Raw genomic sequence first — 17,431 nt, forward strand, 5'->3', positions numbered from 1 at the left:
TTATAGGGAGCATTGAAGTTTTGAATACATTCTCATCCAAAGTCAATTTGATGTAATTAAAATGCTAAGGATCTAGCAAAAACTACCATTATGTAGCTAATAGCTACCAGATATTTACTAACTCTTAATACTCTATTAAAAACAAGCCTACTTTAACTGACTGCTCTTTACATTTTCTTTGCAACTTTCTAGCACAAGTGAGCAGTGTTCCTAAATTTCACCAACCATACCCACAGGGATATTAGGCCAGCAGTAATTACATAAATTAGATATACGCCACAACACTTCATATATATATATAAGTTACTTGTACTAACATGCACAAAATTATCAGGAGTTTAGTTCCTTTTAGTAAAATATGGAAATACCTTTATTCAGAGTTTGTATACAAAGTTGTTTGCCTTTCAAATCTTCTTTTTTTCTGATTCTTATCAAGAAACCATCCCCAAAGATGTAAAAAAAGAACCAACAACAAGATCTAGTCTGTTACTTAATAAGATATTTATCTACATTTAACATCTTGTGCAGGGAATAAAAAACAGAGAGTAAATCCAATATATATATACTCTACACATACGCAGTGTTAATTTTGGTCTCTGGTCTGATACACTTAATGTCTAGCTGAGATGGTTGGACCCTCTACTGGCAGCTAGATCAGCTTGTTTTCTGCTGATCAGCATGAATGAAGCAGAACAGCAAAATGTTTTAAAACCACTATGGAGCTCCTTTACAGCCAAAAGCAAAGAAAAGACTGAAACCTCTGCAAATTCTCAACACTTTCCAGACTTTTTAAATGACCAAGAGACATTACTGCATAGCACATACATTCAGACAAGATCTGACACTTTTGTTTTTAAGAATGTTTTTTTTCCCCATTATACTGCACGTGCAGTCAGATTATTATTAAAACTCGTATGTGTCAGATATGCATTTTCAGTAATGGGAATGGGGTTACTGCAGAGTGGAAAATATCCACCCCAAAATACTGTTCTAACATAATATCACATGGAGCAGATAAATATATGCAGTGCATATTTGCATATGATATGTACTGGTATGTTCCACTAACAGTTCAGTATGCACTAATCTTTTACTATTGTTGTAGAAAAATATAACTATAACTGGTAGGTATTCTCTACGAGAGGTTATATTACAGTCAAAATTGATTATTTTTTACCTCTCAAATCCCTCTAGATAAGAAATGACTTATGGAGGGAAAGATCTGCTCAGATTGTACAATTGCTCCTGGTCCAGTGACATCACCCTCTGGCTCTCCCAGAAATGTGGAGTAACTCTCTGACATAGATGTTCACTAATTTGCGAACCTAGGACATGTCACTAGCTGACTGGGGCCAGAGTCCTCCAAGTGGTGGGGGCACAAAAAGAAGAGCACCACCAGCATAGAGACGGTCCTAGCCTTCAGTGAAACAGCAACTCTTAAAACATACAGGGCTAAAGTAGTGACAGCAGTAAAACATGTGCTGTGCCTTACCATAGTGCCAATGCCCATTAGGCATTGTGAAATGTGTCAATAGATGAATGGTCCTTACAAGAGAGCATGTCAGAGGAACATCTCTGCCGACCCTAATTCTCTCTACACAGCTACATGGCTCAAAATCTAAGACTTGAAACAAATACACAATTCCTTATTGAGTCGGAATATAATAATTACTGTTGATTCCAAATTTAAAAAAAGATCCAAGGCTTACTTTCCAATGTTCTCAGTGGGACAATCTTCTCCCAGACACAGAGCTGCTGCAGTGTGTTTTTATAACCAAATTATTACCCTTCTGTTTTGAAACAGGAATTCCAGAAGCTTTTAACAGTGAACTTTAGAAACAGAGGCCTAGCATGTTTTCAGGTTTTCATTCCAACCCAATTCTCAGTTACTTCATTGGTACCTTACTTATCTTGACCAGGATTTGTCATAATTGTTATTTCTTTTTGCTGAAAAGGCAGCTTCAGCACATTATTGCTTCAGATAAGCTGCCAGCTGGGTAAAATGAGCGATCTTCTAGAATGAAAATGAAGCCAGTGGGGTTTCCCAGGAGAAAAACCACTTCTGATAACAGAACAGAAATAAAAAAAAACAGAGAAAGTATAAAATAATATGGAAATTGAAAGAGGTCAACATCCATTTCCATCCATTTTCCAATCGGTTCTTTCAATTCATGGCTGAAGGAGCCCGAGCCTATCCTGGCAAGCAATGGACACAAGACGGGACACAACCTGGATGGGACGCCAGTCCACTGCAGGGCACACAAGGCCAGTTTTCCCAGGAGCCAACTGACCTACCATTATGTCTTTTGACTGAGGAAACTGGAGCTGAGAGAGGTCTCAAATCACCAATATGGACTTCTTCCTGTTGTTTCTGCCTCGTAGCCCTCTTGTCATTGTGTGGGGCACCTCTTCTTTAGTTTCAACTGGGTTGCGCTATGAAGCAGATGTTGTACTGTATGTCCTATTCATAACAAGATAAGAAGGAGCCTTCAACTTTAATTTGAATGCTCACTGGATGAAATATTTTATATGCAAACAACACAACTGATAGAAAATATGAGATGAAGTATAGTTCCAACAAAACATATTTACAGTATTTTTTTCTGACTAGTTTATAACAAATACACAGACATGGAGATTAAAAAAATCACAAAAACACCCAGTACATTTTCCCTAATCTGTGTGAAAAACTTTTAAAAATCAAGTTGCCATTGATAATCTACCACCTAAGGGTGTATCTGAATTAAACTAGATTGATATTCTACTCCTAAATAAGATTTTTGGCATCTATTTCATATTATGTACAATATATCTTGAGAAATCTTCAAAAAATAAAGATAAAACAGATATTATAAAAACTAACTTGCCCTTCAGTGTTTTCAGAAACATTAGTTTAAAAGAATCACACAGTGGATGCTCACCACGATGGGAGTGTTAAATAGGCCTGTAAGCTCCTGTTGCTGTTCCCATGGAGACTCATTTGCGGCGCATAGGCCCAATGACAGCACAGCCCTCTCAGACTGTCATCTCTCTCGGCAGCTGCACACTCTCTGCACAATGCCCTCACAGCTCATTCATTTCACAGCCCAGATGGAACTAATTGTGTAAGCCCCTTCCATTCTTTTTCTTAACTGTTTACATTTTAAAGGGAAATAATCTATGATTTTTTTTTGCTTTTTGCTTGAGAGAAAGAAGGCTGTAACTAAATGAACCGATTCCATCTTAGCTGACGAGCACTGCAATCTGAACATGAGCATGCCCTGCTGCCAATACAAGCATGTGGAATTAGTTTGTTCTCCCCTGTGCGCTTAAATTGGATGCTAAAACATAATGGCATACAGTACATACACATATTTCTCATGGTACTGCATATATCTCTGAGGTTCAGCTGTGTTCAGTTTGAGTATTTTGCATTTTTCTATTTTGATCTAATTTGTTCCCAAAACCTGAAGCCAAAAAAAAAGTGACCAATAAAAATCAACACATGGCTTGATAAAGAATTCAAAGGACATCTTTTACTGACCCGAGTCTTTATTACTTAGTTACTGAACCCAGAGACTGGAGCTCAGCTCTACCAATCTCAGCCTGGCTCCAAACCAGAAAACTGTGTCAGATTTAGGACATCACTGATAATTCTCCGTTCTCACATCTAATATGGTCATTATCAAGAGAATAATATTGACTACAACCTAATCAGCAAGTATTCCAGACAAATTCACCCCAATATACACAACACGATCATGAATGTTATTCTAAAAACACCTGAACTTTTACAGGTAGGTTTCCACTTGCAGAAATCATTCTTCTAGAGGACTGGTGATTGAAAACGTGATACCACTATAAGAATCACACACCACTCTGTCCTATTAAGTCAATGTGTGAGTTTTGGACCACAAATAGTTTATGAACTTAAAAATGTTAAAAACAAATAAGTAGGCTACATAATAAAAAACTAACAAGGATCTCGAATACTCACAGCTAGATGCGGGACCTGAGAGAGTTTCTTACCCTATTGAGACCCCTCAGAAAATGAGACATTCAGATGTCAGAAGGTGCTGTAAGTAGTATGGTATGTAAACCAAAGGCAGTATATTGCTAAAAAACCCCAGGGATCATACCCGTTCTTAGTGTAACTGTGTGTATAGTTTAGTCCTGACAGTTTAGATTACAAAGTGCTGCTCAATTTTTAAAAATACCACAGCTGAAATGAAGAATGCTGAACACTTGTAATTTTTCACTTTTTTACTTTTAATGGTATGAATTTTGCTATTTTTGTTACAACCGTCAATATCCTTTTGTTCCTTTTTGACGCAAAACATACTTGTGTCATATGCCTATGCACATATCCAGTGATATATACCATGTTTTGATTCTGAAGGAATGTGACTCATTATTCTGTACATTTCTGTAGGAAGGCCTTCAGAACGCTATCAGAATAGCATCGAACTTCAAGACAGTTTCATTTTTCTTTTATGTGCAACGTACAAGGATAAAAAATGTGTAAGAAACAGAAAATAGGGAATTTTTCAATAAAAGTATATACTGCTATTCAGGAATTTCTTTCTGGATAAGTCACATTAACAGTAACTTGCCCAATGTGCACATCTGTGATATGAAAGAATAATATTGTTGATATATTATACAGAAATAATGTGCTTGTTCAAGCAATTTCAGTACTATTTTAACATTAGACGTTATTTCTCTCCTCTTTACCAAATTAATGCAGTGTTGCTGAAATGAAAAAAAATATTCAAACTTCATAGAGAGGTAAATATTGCACAAGTTCATATAACTATAGACAAATCATAAGTCATATCACAATTTACATTGAATATGACAGTTTGCAATTTTACCTGCAAAGTTTGTCAACTAAACTGTTCTATGGCTTAAGGATGTTGAAGGTTAAGAGAAGAATATATTAACAGCTAAAATTAAACAATTAAGGTAATGAAGGCAAGTATCTCAACATTAGACCATGTTGGGAACATCTCCTTGTAGCTCTTGTCTCTACTACAAAGATCAGCAAGCCAAATACCAGGAAATAAATGAGTAGTTTATTAAAAGCATTTCTAAAACAACTCTTATTTATAAGAATAATTATTATTGCATTAAATAATACCAAAGTGTGTTTAGTTAATCAGCTGTGACCACGATAAATTTAAGGCATACAGTAGTACAATAGAAAAATTCAATGTTTAAAAAACTGGGAGTGTCATTGGTCTTCATGGCTTCTTCTCATCAAACTTTCCCTAGTATTCATATTAGAAGAATACATGCTAGCCAAGCCAAGCTACCAGCTGGCCTAGGATCCACTGCAAGGGATCCTTGGTCAATCAGTAGCCAATCTGGGACAAGGAAAGGGACTGACCCTCACTAGAGATCATGAACAGCCCCTGTGACTCACAAAGCTATGCCCTCCAGGGCTTCGCAGGCTGGGGAGAATCCACTGGTTAAAACTGCCTTTCAGCAGTAAAGAAGAGCTACAGAGATTCAGAGATAAGGGGACAGTCATTTGCTATGTCATTCCCATTACACTATTTAAGCCGAGACATTTTAACCAGTCATTTCAAACTGCTGTGGAAAGCAAAACAAAAGGTATAAAAAAATGCCAAATTGGATATGCTATATAATAAAGAATTGACAATTTACCCCCAAATGAAAGGATGGGAAATTTCAGATCCAAGTCAGAAATTCCCCCAGCTCTTCTGGAATTTGTAACACACTTGTGTGAAGACATGTATTATATACTCTTTCTCCTTTGCCTAATTGCTTTTGCCATTCATTTGTAAATGGAATAATATTACCCATTTAACAAGGTCAGCTTGAACTGCCAGATTTACCTTTCAGTATTATAGATACTGTTCCACCTCATACTTAACAAGCATGGTTCAAAAGACCTGCAGCAGCTCTTCAAACTCTAGTTATTAATCACATTAATGATGTTATTTGTAAAGCTGTCTGGAAACAACTGGACTCCTACCTCAATCACTTGATAAAGTCTTACAGCTGTTATAAACACTGCTCCACAAACAATTTTAGCCAGCTAAAAACACAGAAATGAAAAGGAAATTCATTTTTAATGGATAAGGGTACTTGTTTAATTTGCATTTCCCATGAAAGCTGCTGATATTTTTTGATGACACATGAAATGAATTCCTCAGTTGCAAGGATGAGAATACTTGGCTCTGATATTTTTTCAAGACTGTTTTTATAAACATTAGTTTAGTTGAGCTGACCTTTTTTTAGTCAAGCAGACAACTTCATTAGCAACCGCGGTAAACTAATTGAAGTAGTTTGCTACTTACAGGATAGAGAGCGGCTAAACACTAAGTTACTCAAGACTAGTATTTCCCAACCTTTTTCATTTTACGGCACACTTAAAAAAAGAATTTTGACACTAGTATTATTGTTGGTACATATTACTACGAATAAAATGTATTTTAATCAGTTTTCCTCGAAGAGCAGTCGTCTTATATTGTCAGGGACTGATTACATGAAAACTAGGAGCTCTTGCTCAACTGCTATCAGGCGTTCCGTTTTTGTTTTTTTAAACCCGTCAGACTTGAAAAACACGCGTGTCTTTTAAACCAATATTTAAGGTATTCCTTTTTTAAAAATTTTCTCATTTGCTCCTTTTCCAAAACTGCGCAGGTCTCCTATCCATGTGTGAAGTCACACGGTTTGAAAAAACGCTGCTCAAGACACTGCAGTATATATACTGCATATACAACAGATAAAACATTAAAGAAGTGAGCGTCTGGAAACATATCCAAAATCTATACGCCCTGAAGCAAACTTAGAGCAGTGTGCCATTCAGGTTCACTAAAAAAACACTAGAAAATGCTGAGAGCATCCATTTTATCTTTTAAGATACATGCTACAGCCTGTGCAGCCAGATACCTTAGGTACTGTGGGTTCTACTGGTATCGTTCCACCCTTACTCCTATTAGTCAAGGACTGGACAAAAAAACACAGCCCGCAGCTTTCCCTGACTTTGAGCTGATAATTCAAGCCAATCACAAGTAAAGGTCATTGTTAGATCAGCACAATAGACACTCTGTTCAGAAGATTCAGTGTGAGCTGCACGGATAGCAGGCGGTATGCAGAAAAGTAGAAAGTAGACAGTTGTTATAGATTTTTTTTCCCTTTATTTCTCGGCATCTTCTACGCACCAACACACCCTTGAGCGAAAGAAGATAAGATTCCCTTTAAAACCCGGGACTTTCCTCAATTCTGGGAAAGGGACAGTTCTTCCCTGTCAAAAATGAGAACATAATCCGTAAAAATTCAGCTCGAGATGAGCATATTTCAGCATGTTGTACTTCAGAGTTATCAAACGTTCTATAAATAAAATCGTTTATGGATAATTTGATATTTAGACCTAATTCTAGGCATGGTAACCCTATGACAGATACCAAATCCTTTTTGTAAAACGCCACCAATTCGCAGTTTCCCCGAGAATCCACGTTCATCTAAGCATTAATCCTGCAACTGGGAAAATACACACGGAACAAACGTCTACAAAAGCACAACAATGTTATTATCCTAACAACGTAGATCGAAAAACGCTATACAGGTGTGTAAAAAACATAAAGAACAACTTTCCAAATGTATACCCAGTATTATGTCTGTACAATTTATACAATCTTGACAAAGATTTCGGTCTGATTTCAGTTGAACCCGCTCCCCGGTTTATTACAGAACGGATGTTTCTCTTTGCTTTGTTTAGGACCAAAAATCTCCTACTAAAAGAGATAAGGAGACACGATTTTCATCTCGTCCGACAACCCGTTTAACCGATAACAATAAAATCAAAAGCAATGTGGACTCACACTGCAGTGATATGCTCAAACATTTTGCAAAGAAAACAACATGCAGAACCTTTAAAACACTTAAGAGAACGGCTTGCACAGCAAATGACCAAATATGGTCACATTTTTGTGTGTAACAAATGTTTAAAGTTTTCTGTTTTTGCCTAATAAAACCCAAATGCTTCGGCATGACATCACCCCACCGAGATATGCCAAAGTTATTCCTGAAAAAAATGCACCGGTGTTGCGTTCAAAGGGACACTTTTATTGCTACTTTGTTCTTGTTTTCACAACAAACACAAACGATACAACATAAACACGCTTGATTACCTTGTAGTCGTGGAGTTTCACTTTCCTCGCCATTCTCATTTTTGTATTTCCCAGACAAACATCTGCCCTATTAGCTAGACTGTAGCAAAGCCAGCAGTTTCGCCTGTGATACCTGCTGATCTTCCCACAACTCCCAGGCATGACCTTCCAAGCAAACTGAACCCACCCGGGGAATGCGGAGTGCAGGCTGGGCTAGTTTCCATGGAGATCTGTTGTTTCTCCCCCAACTCGCCTTTTTCTCTCCCTCTCTCTCTTGCGGACACACACACACTCACAGCCGCACAGAGAAGGGGTACAATTTGAACATCGGTTTAAAAACAGATGTACGCTTCTAACTTTTTTTTTTATTTGAACACTGCTAAACGTATCCACTATAACACTATAAGTCGTCCGGTCGTCTTATCTTTGTTTTGTTCTTTTCTTATCGGACTATTCTTTCATAGAGCCTCCAAAGGTTTGTTATACAGCGGAAACGTATATAACAATTACCAACTCATACATCCAGCGAAGCAGAATTTCAATAAAATACAAGAACCAGGAATACTGTTGATGTAATGTACAGACTGTTTTAAGATGCGCCAACCACATCGAAAGCTGATACTCAGCGTAAATCTGGAACTAGTACGACTCTTTTGTTTGAAGTTTTGCTTTTCGTTTTCTCGTTCATTTTCCTTGTTGAGGGAACATAATGAACGATGCCAGATCAGAGCCTCTTAGAGACGTCTGACCCACCCTCTTTCTCAAAAACTGCACTCAATGGCATAATTTGTGTAGGTATTCGTGATAGCCAGGTAGGGTTTCATGCGCTGAGTCCTGCAGGATTTCCCCCTCTCCTGGAATGTGGGCAATTACTTTAATCTGCTGCAGAAGTACACGCCAGATTTGGTGATGTAACTTTGGAGTCCAGAATTTAGCCTTCTTCAGAGACAGAACTGCACCAATGGCTGGTATTTCAGGATTTTCTTTAGACACAATGAAATAGACATAATTACAAAACAGCCTTCTGCATATTTAAAATGCTTCAATGGAAATGTTTAGCTGTTCAAGTTTGCTCGGAGTGTGGTTTTTAGTAAAATTGCACAAAAAAGATTAACACATTTGGTTGACACAAAAAACATGCTTCAGCTTTACTGAAATCTGGAAGGCAGCTTGGCACAAAATACAGACAAAAATACAGTCTCTCTTGAAATACATCTCTGTCTTGAAGACAGTGAGAGAAGCAACACTAGTCACTTCTGATTACAGTAAATGTTTACCTCATTTCCTGATATTTCAGTACATTTGCCCTCTTTTCTTTAAATAATAATGCTTACTCATTTTTTTCCAGTTCTTTAAGTACAATGAGAAAACCAAAAAAAATTACCGATGGTAACAAGAATTAAGAACAAATGTGATTGTAGAATTCAGCATAAAAGATCCAATTAACACTGAGTAAAGTGTTTTTTCTCTTTCAGACCTAAAGAATGTCAAGGCTTTTTTCAGCTAATTTAAGCTGTCCAAGGAGACAGTCATACAGAAACCCCTGAACGATTCAGACACTCCTCTTCCAAAAGATAATTGCCTTTTTATTTTTTCAAGTTTTGATAACTTTCCAATTGATGTGAAAGGTAAAAAAATAAGTAAAACAAATTTTGAAGGATACTACTTTTACAAAGCCTTATTGTACAAGGTCGTATTTGTTTCTACCAAGCTGTAAACTGAGGTAATTCTGTTATTATCACTATATGGCTACACCTGAGCAAATGAGACTTTCTGAATAGCTTATCATCATGTTATTTATTTGAACTACTCTTTCGGCCTCATAAAAAAATTCTCGAATACACGAATATCGCTTTGATATGTTGAGACAAGAATGTAAACCCCGACCCTGAGGCACAATTGAAAAAAATGTTGGAATTGTAAGAAAAATGTTTTGATTAATGATGTGTGGTTGCAACTAAAACAATGTTTTTATTTACCGTCATTTTACTATATTATTCCAAAAAGACAGATGCTTTTCCAGAAGATAGAAAAGAAGAAGGCCACATATCCAGTCAACAGGAAGACATGATTGCACAAACCATTCAGCATGGTGGTGCCATAAGTTGGCTGTGTGGGGCGGTTTTGTGGTAGAAGCAGGGGATATGTCATGCATCTACCCATGAGGCCAACGAGTGGGTCATATGCTTTAACTATGCTTTTGAGTCATAGCAAGAAATCCACAAGGGAACTCTTCAATCAGGAACATCTGAAAACATTATTGGAGATAGAGTGGATAATGCTGCACCAGACACAAGCTTTACCACTGACTTTTTTCCCATTAAACAAAAGGAAAGAGTTCTTGTTCTCCGAATCTAACGCATAAGCATCTTGTGCATACCACTAATTGATGAGATCCTTATAACATTATAACACTTGCATTTCTTTTCCCTCCAGTGCAAAGCTAGTTACTACTGTTTATTGCATGCATTTACTTATTGCATTATACATTTCAGGGTTGTGGGGCAGCTGGAGCTTATCAGCTCCGAACACAAGGTTGACACAATAAGACACACACACTCACACCAGGGCCAATTTTTCCCAGAAGCCAATTAACCAAGCAGTATATCTTTGGACTGTGCAAGGAAACCTCTGGGGTGCCCAGAGGAAACCCACAAGAACATGGGGGAAACATGCAAACTCCACACAGATAGCACCCCAGGTCCAGATTGAATCTATGGCCCAGTGCTGTGAGGCAGCAATGCTCACCACTGTGCCACCATGCCACCAACATAATGTATTATCATACATAAATATTGTGTACAAAAACTATTTATAACCAATTGACTTCAAATTATGACATCACTGTAAAACATTTTTACTAGTAGTGGTGTTTTTTCATAGGTCTAAGATCTTCCACGATAGCACACATGTTGATTATGGATTCATAGAAATAAATATGCGTGGTGAATAAGACTTTCATAAATGTAGGAAAATCCAAGTTGTTTAGACAAACTAAAGAATTTCCTTACACTATTCATCAATTTACGGAGGAAACATATATGATAATTACAGAGTTGTTTTTGTTTCAACATTAATGGCGAAACTCTTCTTCTGTGCTGAAGGTGGTGTTATATCATTAAAATAATGCTTTAAACTCTCTAGTGTTTCACATAGGAAGCCACAGCTATCTGGCTGCCAAGAGATGAGAAACCACTGCCTTTCTGCTAAGAGATGTGGCATCCTAAAAAAATCTGTAATTTTCAACCTCTGAAGATACAACCAGAGAACTTCCTCAAGTCATTCCAATTAGTACTGAAATTACGCAATTACAAGCAGCTTCATCAGCTCCACAAAATGTCCTGTACAGGAAAAAAAAAAAGCTAAAATAATACATAATTTGAGGTATTGCAAAATATCAGCTTAAGCCTATATGGAAATTAGGATGGTAAACCCCAAAAGCGGCTCATCGCAACGTACTGTAAAATGATACTTTATTCATCCATTCGTTCATTTTCTAACCGCCTGATCCAATACAGGGTCGCAGGGGAGCCGGAGCCTAACCTTTCAAGCAACACAAACACACACACAAGCGATGAGCTCACAGTCCTTTTATCTTTGTGTTTCCGGCCAGTCCTTGGTGTAGAATACAGCGTGAGCGCACACCTGCCCACTGAAGACACAGGTATGGGTACAGCGCTAGATACTGTAGCTCTAAGAGCCTCTGACGACAAAGATAGCCAATTAGGCTACGGCTACGCACACACCGCCCCACTACATTTACATCATTTTCTTATTGGTCACAAAAGATACATCGAGCCAATAGCAAATCACATAGGATGAAAAAAAAAACTCAAACATGTAACATTTCTAGCAAATTTAGTAACTTTTTTGCAAATCATGTAACGCAAACAAGGGGGAAAATTTTTTATTTACTTTGGACTGATTGGGTAGGCCTAGGATCAATCAGGGTGGCTACGCCCCTGCTGTGCAGGCTGTAGACTTCCAACGATGCAGATGCTCGGGGCTATTACACTCTCTTTTTTTAGCACTGCATGTCTTTTTTTGAGTTGGGGCAACTTCATCTTATTAATTCAGTGCCCAAGGGCTTCAAACTAAAGGAAAAATAATCTCTTCAGTGAGCCGGAGAGCTCTAGGTGTCACTAAAGAATGTAGACCTTCATTGTGTACACAGCCATCTCATTCTTCTTCAGTCCCATTGTTAGTTGGGGTATGGCTTCAGAAACATCCTGCGTATCGTTTATATGTTTTAAATCAAATGAAAGGAAAATAATTAAAGCATTTTTTTATGTTCAGTTCAGACTAATTATTAATGTTTAAAGCGAATTCAATGCTTAAACCTAGAGGCTCATCCGGGGGAAGCTTATACCAGTTTCTGCAATATACTACTTTTACAATGTCTTATACTTGTTTTATTTGCTTTTGATATCACATTTCAGTGGACTGAAAACACATTCTTTTAGGAAGTAAAAATTACGGTTTCTAGGCATTAACTCTTAAGGCACAGGATGTGAATAAGTGTTTCTGCAACTCCACATTCTGACTGTATCTATTACATAACCTAAAGAATACGGCTGTTGATGGAGAATGTTGATGCTTACTGTATGTCCGTAGTTGTATATATGTACTACATATCCTACCCATCCACTTTCGGAAATCTCTTCAGCCTCATTGGTTCGTGGTGCACCAGAACCTAATCCTATTCTGTAGGGCTGCACAACACCCTGGGAAGGATGCCATTCCATTGCATGGTACGAGCTCTCATGCATTCACTCCTATACATAACATTATAACATTAACATGGACAACATGGCAATAAAATGTATACTGTACATGTATGTGTACATACATGCATGGTGGAATGGCTGCTGCCAAACAGCTTTAGGGTCCTGGGCTGGTTGGTCCTGGGGAAGTTTGCATGTTCCCTCCATGTCCGTGTGGATGGCCTCTGGAATCTCCCGTTTCCTCCCACAATGCAATGACATCCTGTCCAGGTTAACTGGAGTCTCTAAAATGCCCTCATGATTCCCTTGCACTCTGTGATGAACTGGTGTCCCACCCCACCTTGTGCCCTGTGCATGTTTTAAGCTCTAACCATGACCCACTAAGGATAAAGGTAGTTACTGAAAGTAGATGGATGTACCCGCACACAGTTTGGGAAAATATGCAGTGTAAAACAGTAACTCAATTATACATCTTGAAATTGGTTTAAATGATCTGCTCTCTTTCCTGAAAGCAGCTGTGCATGTCCACCTCAACTGTAGCTCCCTCTAGATCCACTCAGAACTGCAGCAATCCTTCAGGTTAAATTGATAGTCCAGCTCAAGTGGAATTAAAGCCAGAAGCTCAGAATATTCTACATGAAGTATGCACCATATGTACACAGATAAATATGTACGTTAGAGTGAGGAGTGTGTCAGTGTGCGAGTGTGCGAGCTGGAAGGAAACAAGAAGATATTAATTCCACACTGAAAAGAAAAACACATAAAGAAAACTTTCAGGCTACGAAGCTTTCTTTAGGTGTGTGGATTTTTTTTTACTTTTCATCACTGAATTAAACTCTCTTTGTTCCTTCACTCACACATATATATAGGCACATATGCCAGAATATATATAGATATATATTCAGTATATATAGAGATAAGCGTTCAGGAAGGAAGGTATTCAGGAATGAGTTGTTTTTATTATTTCATTGATGGAATAATAAGGACTAGATCCTAGTACTACAGTATAGGCACTGTGTTCTGAAGAGCCTGACTGAACTCTGCTTGCTTTCATTTTTAGTACAGAATCACTCCCAATCTCAGAATTAACACTTGCACATGTAAGGAGATGAAGGCATGCGCAGTCTGTCCTTCAATTTCATTTTAGTCTTCAATAACATATCTAACACATTGGGGGAGAAGAAAAAGCATGAAGGATTAAGTGATTTGCAGAAAGTTCCCACATGGAAAACTAACCACCATTAACTTAAACAAGCTACAGTACTACAACAATCTAACACTTAGACATTGAAGCAAAGCATTACAATAATGAGGAAGCATTGTGTTATTAAATAGAACTATATACAAACACTAATCTTTTTCAAAGGGATTTAAATAAAGAAAAAAACTATTTCCCATTTTCACCATATAATATTGTTGGATACTTCCAACTGTAGTCTACCTCTTTAACTGTTTAATCGCTAACTGTGTGCATGAAGAAATAAAATGTTTAAAAAAATTAAAATGTAGAATGTGATTTCAGTGTAAGATTTTTTTAAACTTCCTCACACTTTTAGTTATATTAATATTATTCCACAAATGTGCAAAATCCAAAAGAATGTGAGAGACAACGTAATGGCATTCTGTAATTTTGAGGGCTTTTCTGTGCATTTTTAAGAAATTGATTTTTATTCCTGACAGAGCACCGATGAAGAGTTAGCCTCCTCAAACCTGCAACTCTCACACATTACTCTTGGGCATTCTGTCTGAATAAAATGACATGTTACTTCTGTACTGTTATTTCAGATGAAGTCAACACAGTGTCCTACATTATTTGTGGGAAGGCAAAGGTTTGATTCTGAGATAGCTTTCATTCTTAATTTCAGACAATTCTCAAGACAAAAAAGCTCAGGTTATATTGTGGATGCATAGAACAAATATACCATATTAGTATTATAAATGTAACCTTCTTGATTTTGCCCAAAACTTTTGGTCAACATATATTTATCTACAATCTTCTCTTTTCTGCGCATATAGTGTATGCTCCCTTATGTACTTATAAGACTCTACATACTGTATTTATAAGAGGAAACACTGAGATCTTCCATTATAAAGAAAAAACTATCATTTTTAATGTAATCTTTCAACAGCTGAAGCCTTGTTTCCTTATTTGGTTGCTAGAAATTCATTGCCCAAATGTCCTAACCACAGCATATATAAACGATTTTGTCTATAGCTTTGATTGTACACAATGCTATATATTGCTCTATATTATTAGCTTTTATGTAATGTTTTTTTTCCTCTATAATAAAATACCAAAAGCTTTATAACATTTTGAAATTTGAAATCACCCATGAGACTGCCCACTGGAAAAACTGCTAAAGTAATTAAATGCAAATATTTCAAAATGATTGGGTCAAATATGTTAACATCATGTGAGTTATAAGGCCTCCATCGTTCATGTATAGTGAGATCTACAACACCACAATCTTCTATACAGGAGCAATTTAAACCTTTCCTGTATGCTTCAACATAGAATATTCCTATGGGATCGTTCCTTCAAACATCTGGAGATTTTTAAAACATTACAGGTCAATAGGTCAAGGGAGTTATGGAAATGAGGAGACTGAAAAATACAGAAGTATCTGCAAGGCTTATATGAACATAAAACAGCTTAGTAACTTAGCTTAGTTATTACCGGTTAGACATCTGTCTCGTGAAGGAAATACTCTACAATGTAATTGGATGGATTACTCAAGGAACCTACAGTATGGTCATGAATAAATTTACTTCTGGAAGTTCTGGAGCTCTGGAAACTCCTGCTCCACTCCACTCTTTATTAGTAGAAGGAAGCGCATGTCTAGCTCATTGTTTTTGCCTTAGAGAACATGCAATAACTTTCTATAAAGGTGTGATATTTTATGTGATATGTTTTTCAATTTTGACACAAGTTAATAATGAAAACATGTACAGTACAATATACTTTGCATACTGGCTGCATATAGGCACATTTCAAAACCTTAAACATAATTTTCCGAGCCCACGTCCCAGATTGTATACTGCTAGCACAGTGCAACATGAAGCATTGAATATCACTACATACAGTATGGAGTACAATACAAATTCCAGCAAAGGAACAGTTTAGAATAAATTTCACAGCTCTCACCACTTTTTCAACCACAGTTTCATAGAGTGAAAAAAAAACATGCTACAGTCATATCCATGATATATACATTAAGGATTGCTCAAAGGTGCACTAACAGACCTTTTGAAACTAGCACACAGTACAGTATTCCACTTGACAGATATAATAAATAAAGGAATTGGCAGCAGGCTCCACCATTAATCTGCATGCTGTAGCATGATTAGTTCCACGTGTTAATAAGATGTCTTTTGGACTGACCATTTTAACACAGAAAGGGGAGAAACAGATCCTGGCCTCCATTTAGCCATAGGGGATGTCATTTTGAATCAGTTAAGATATTTTTCAAAACTGTTTTTTTTCCCACAATTTTTGGACGAAAGTACTGGCTGTAAAAGAGCAGAATTACTTGGACTTAAAAACAACACAAACCAGCAAAAAAAGAAAAGCCGAACAGAGAATAATTCAATATCATGTTGTGCAGATAAGCCCCTAAAAATAAACAAATAAATATTTGCAAATTCAAGTGCAGTCAAGTTGTTACGTGAAATAACCAATAAAGAAATACACATTTGAAAAAATCCAATCAATTCTACAACCAAACACCAATAAACTAAAGTATAAATAATAATCAAGCCATCCATTTTCACTTTATACTATAATTAAGTGTAACTGTGGAACACAACCTGCTATCCTCCCATTGTACTACAATAGCAGGTCTCTAAACAACTCAGGAGAACATAGATAAATAATTATCTCTTATGACATTCGCAGGATGTCATCCAGCACAGTCATAATAACAACATAAAAATGGCCAAAGGGGCCTTGAAATGTAGACTTGGAATCTCTCCTGCATTCCCATTCCCTTTGGCTGTGATGCAACTTCATCAACCTATCGAAACATTCCCACATCGGAGCCAATGAAACACTCCGGGGGCAAACAGATTTTCAGACTAATTTTTCAGCTCATTATTGCAGACTTGTATCCGTTAAAAGTCTGGAGTAAGAAACAGAAACAGCAATTAAACAGGGATCCGCCTTTATTTAATACTAACTGTAACTGCAGTGGCTGTTCTTTAATCAATTTATTTACTCTTACCTGTGGATTTGTAGCAGGGCTATTATCCTAAAGCTCACATTACCAAAAACAAACCTTGTACAAAAAGCTTTTTTCCCTATATTTATTGCTCTCACAATCCCCTTTTCTGTTACAGATTTTCAAGACTTCAGTTCTACTTTGGAATATATGCTGGTTACAGTGATAGGACATTTTGTTAGAATTCATTATTTTGACAGAGAGAAACACCTTCACTTACACGGGAAGAAATGTTCGGTAAAGTACCGGCAAACAGTTAAAATTTCTCAATTCATTTTTATGTTTGTGTAATTTTTCTCATACACACAAAAGCAGTGTTGTCGATCCTATAGCTATCCCATTCTGGCAATCCTAAATGTGTGTCAATAGA

General features: G+C 37.0%; 1 protein-coding gene across 3 annotated transcripts in view; it reads right to left on the minus strand.

The window, feature by feature from the left end:
• The window catches only part of dennd2b (DENN domain containing 2B), a 76,014-nt gene that overhangs the window by 57,639 nt on the left and 944 nt on the right, over nucleotides 1–17,431 (minus strand). Inside the window, exon 1 of one of the 3 annotated variants that reach the window (XM_088934765.1) lies at nucleotides 8,142–8,316. The exons of 1 other annotated variant lie outside the window; for it this stretch is intronic. The gene's annotated coding sequence lies outside the window, so the exon portion shown is untranslated. Of the gene's footprint in view, nucleotides 1–8,141; nucleotides 8,317–17,431 lie in introns of those variants that run through there. One more of the 3 variants, XM_088934767.1, reaches the window with a different exon arrangement.

Source organism: Atractosteus spatula, chromosome 16, assembly GCF_055471065.1.
Source record: "Atractosteus spatula isolate fAtrSpa1 chromosome 16, fAtrSpa1.hap1, whole genome shotgun sequence".
Taxonomy (NCBI): Eukaryota; Metazoa; Chordata; class Actinopteri; order Semionotiformes; family Lepisosteidae; genus Atractosteus; species Atractosteus spatula.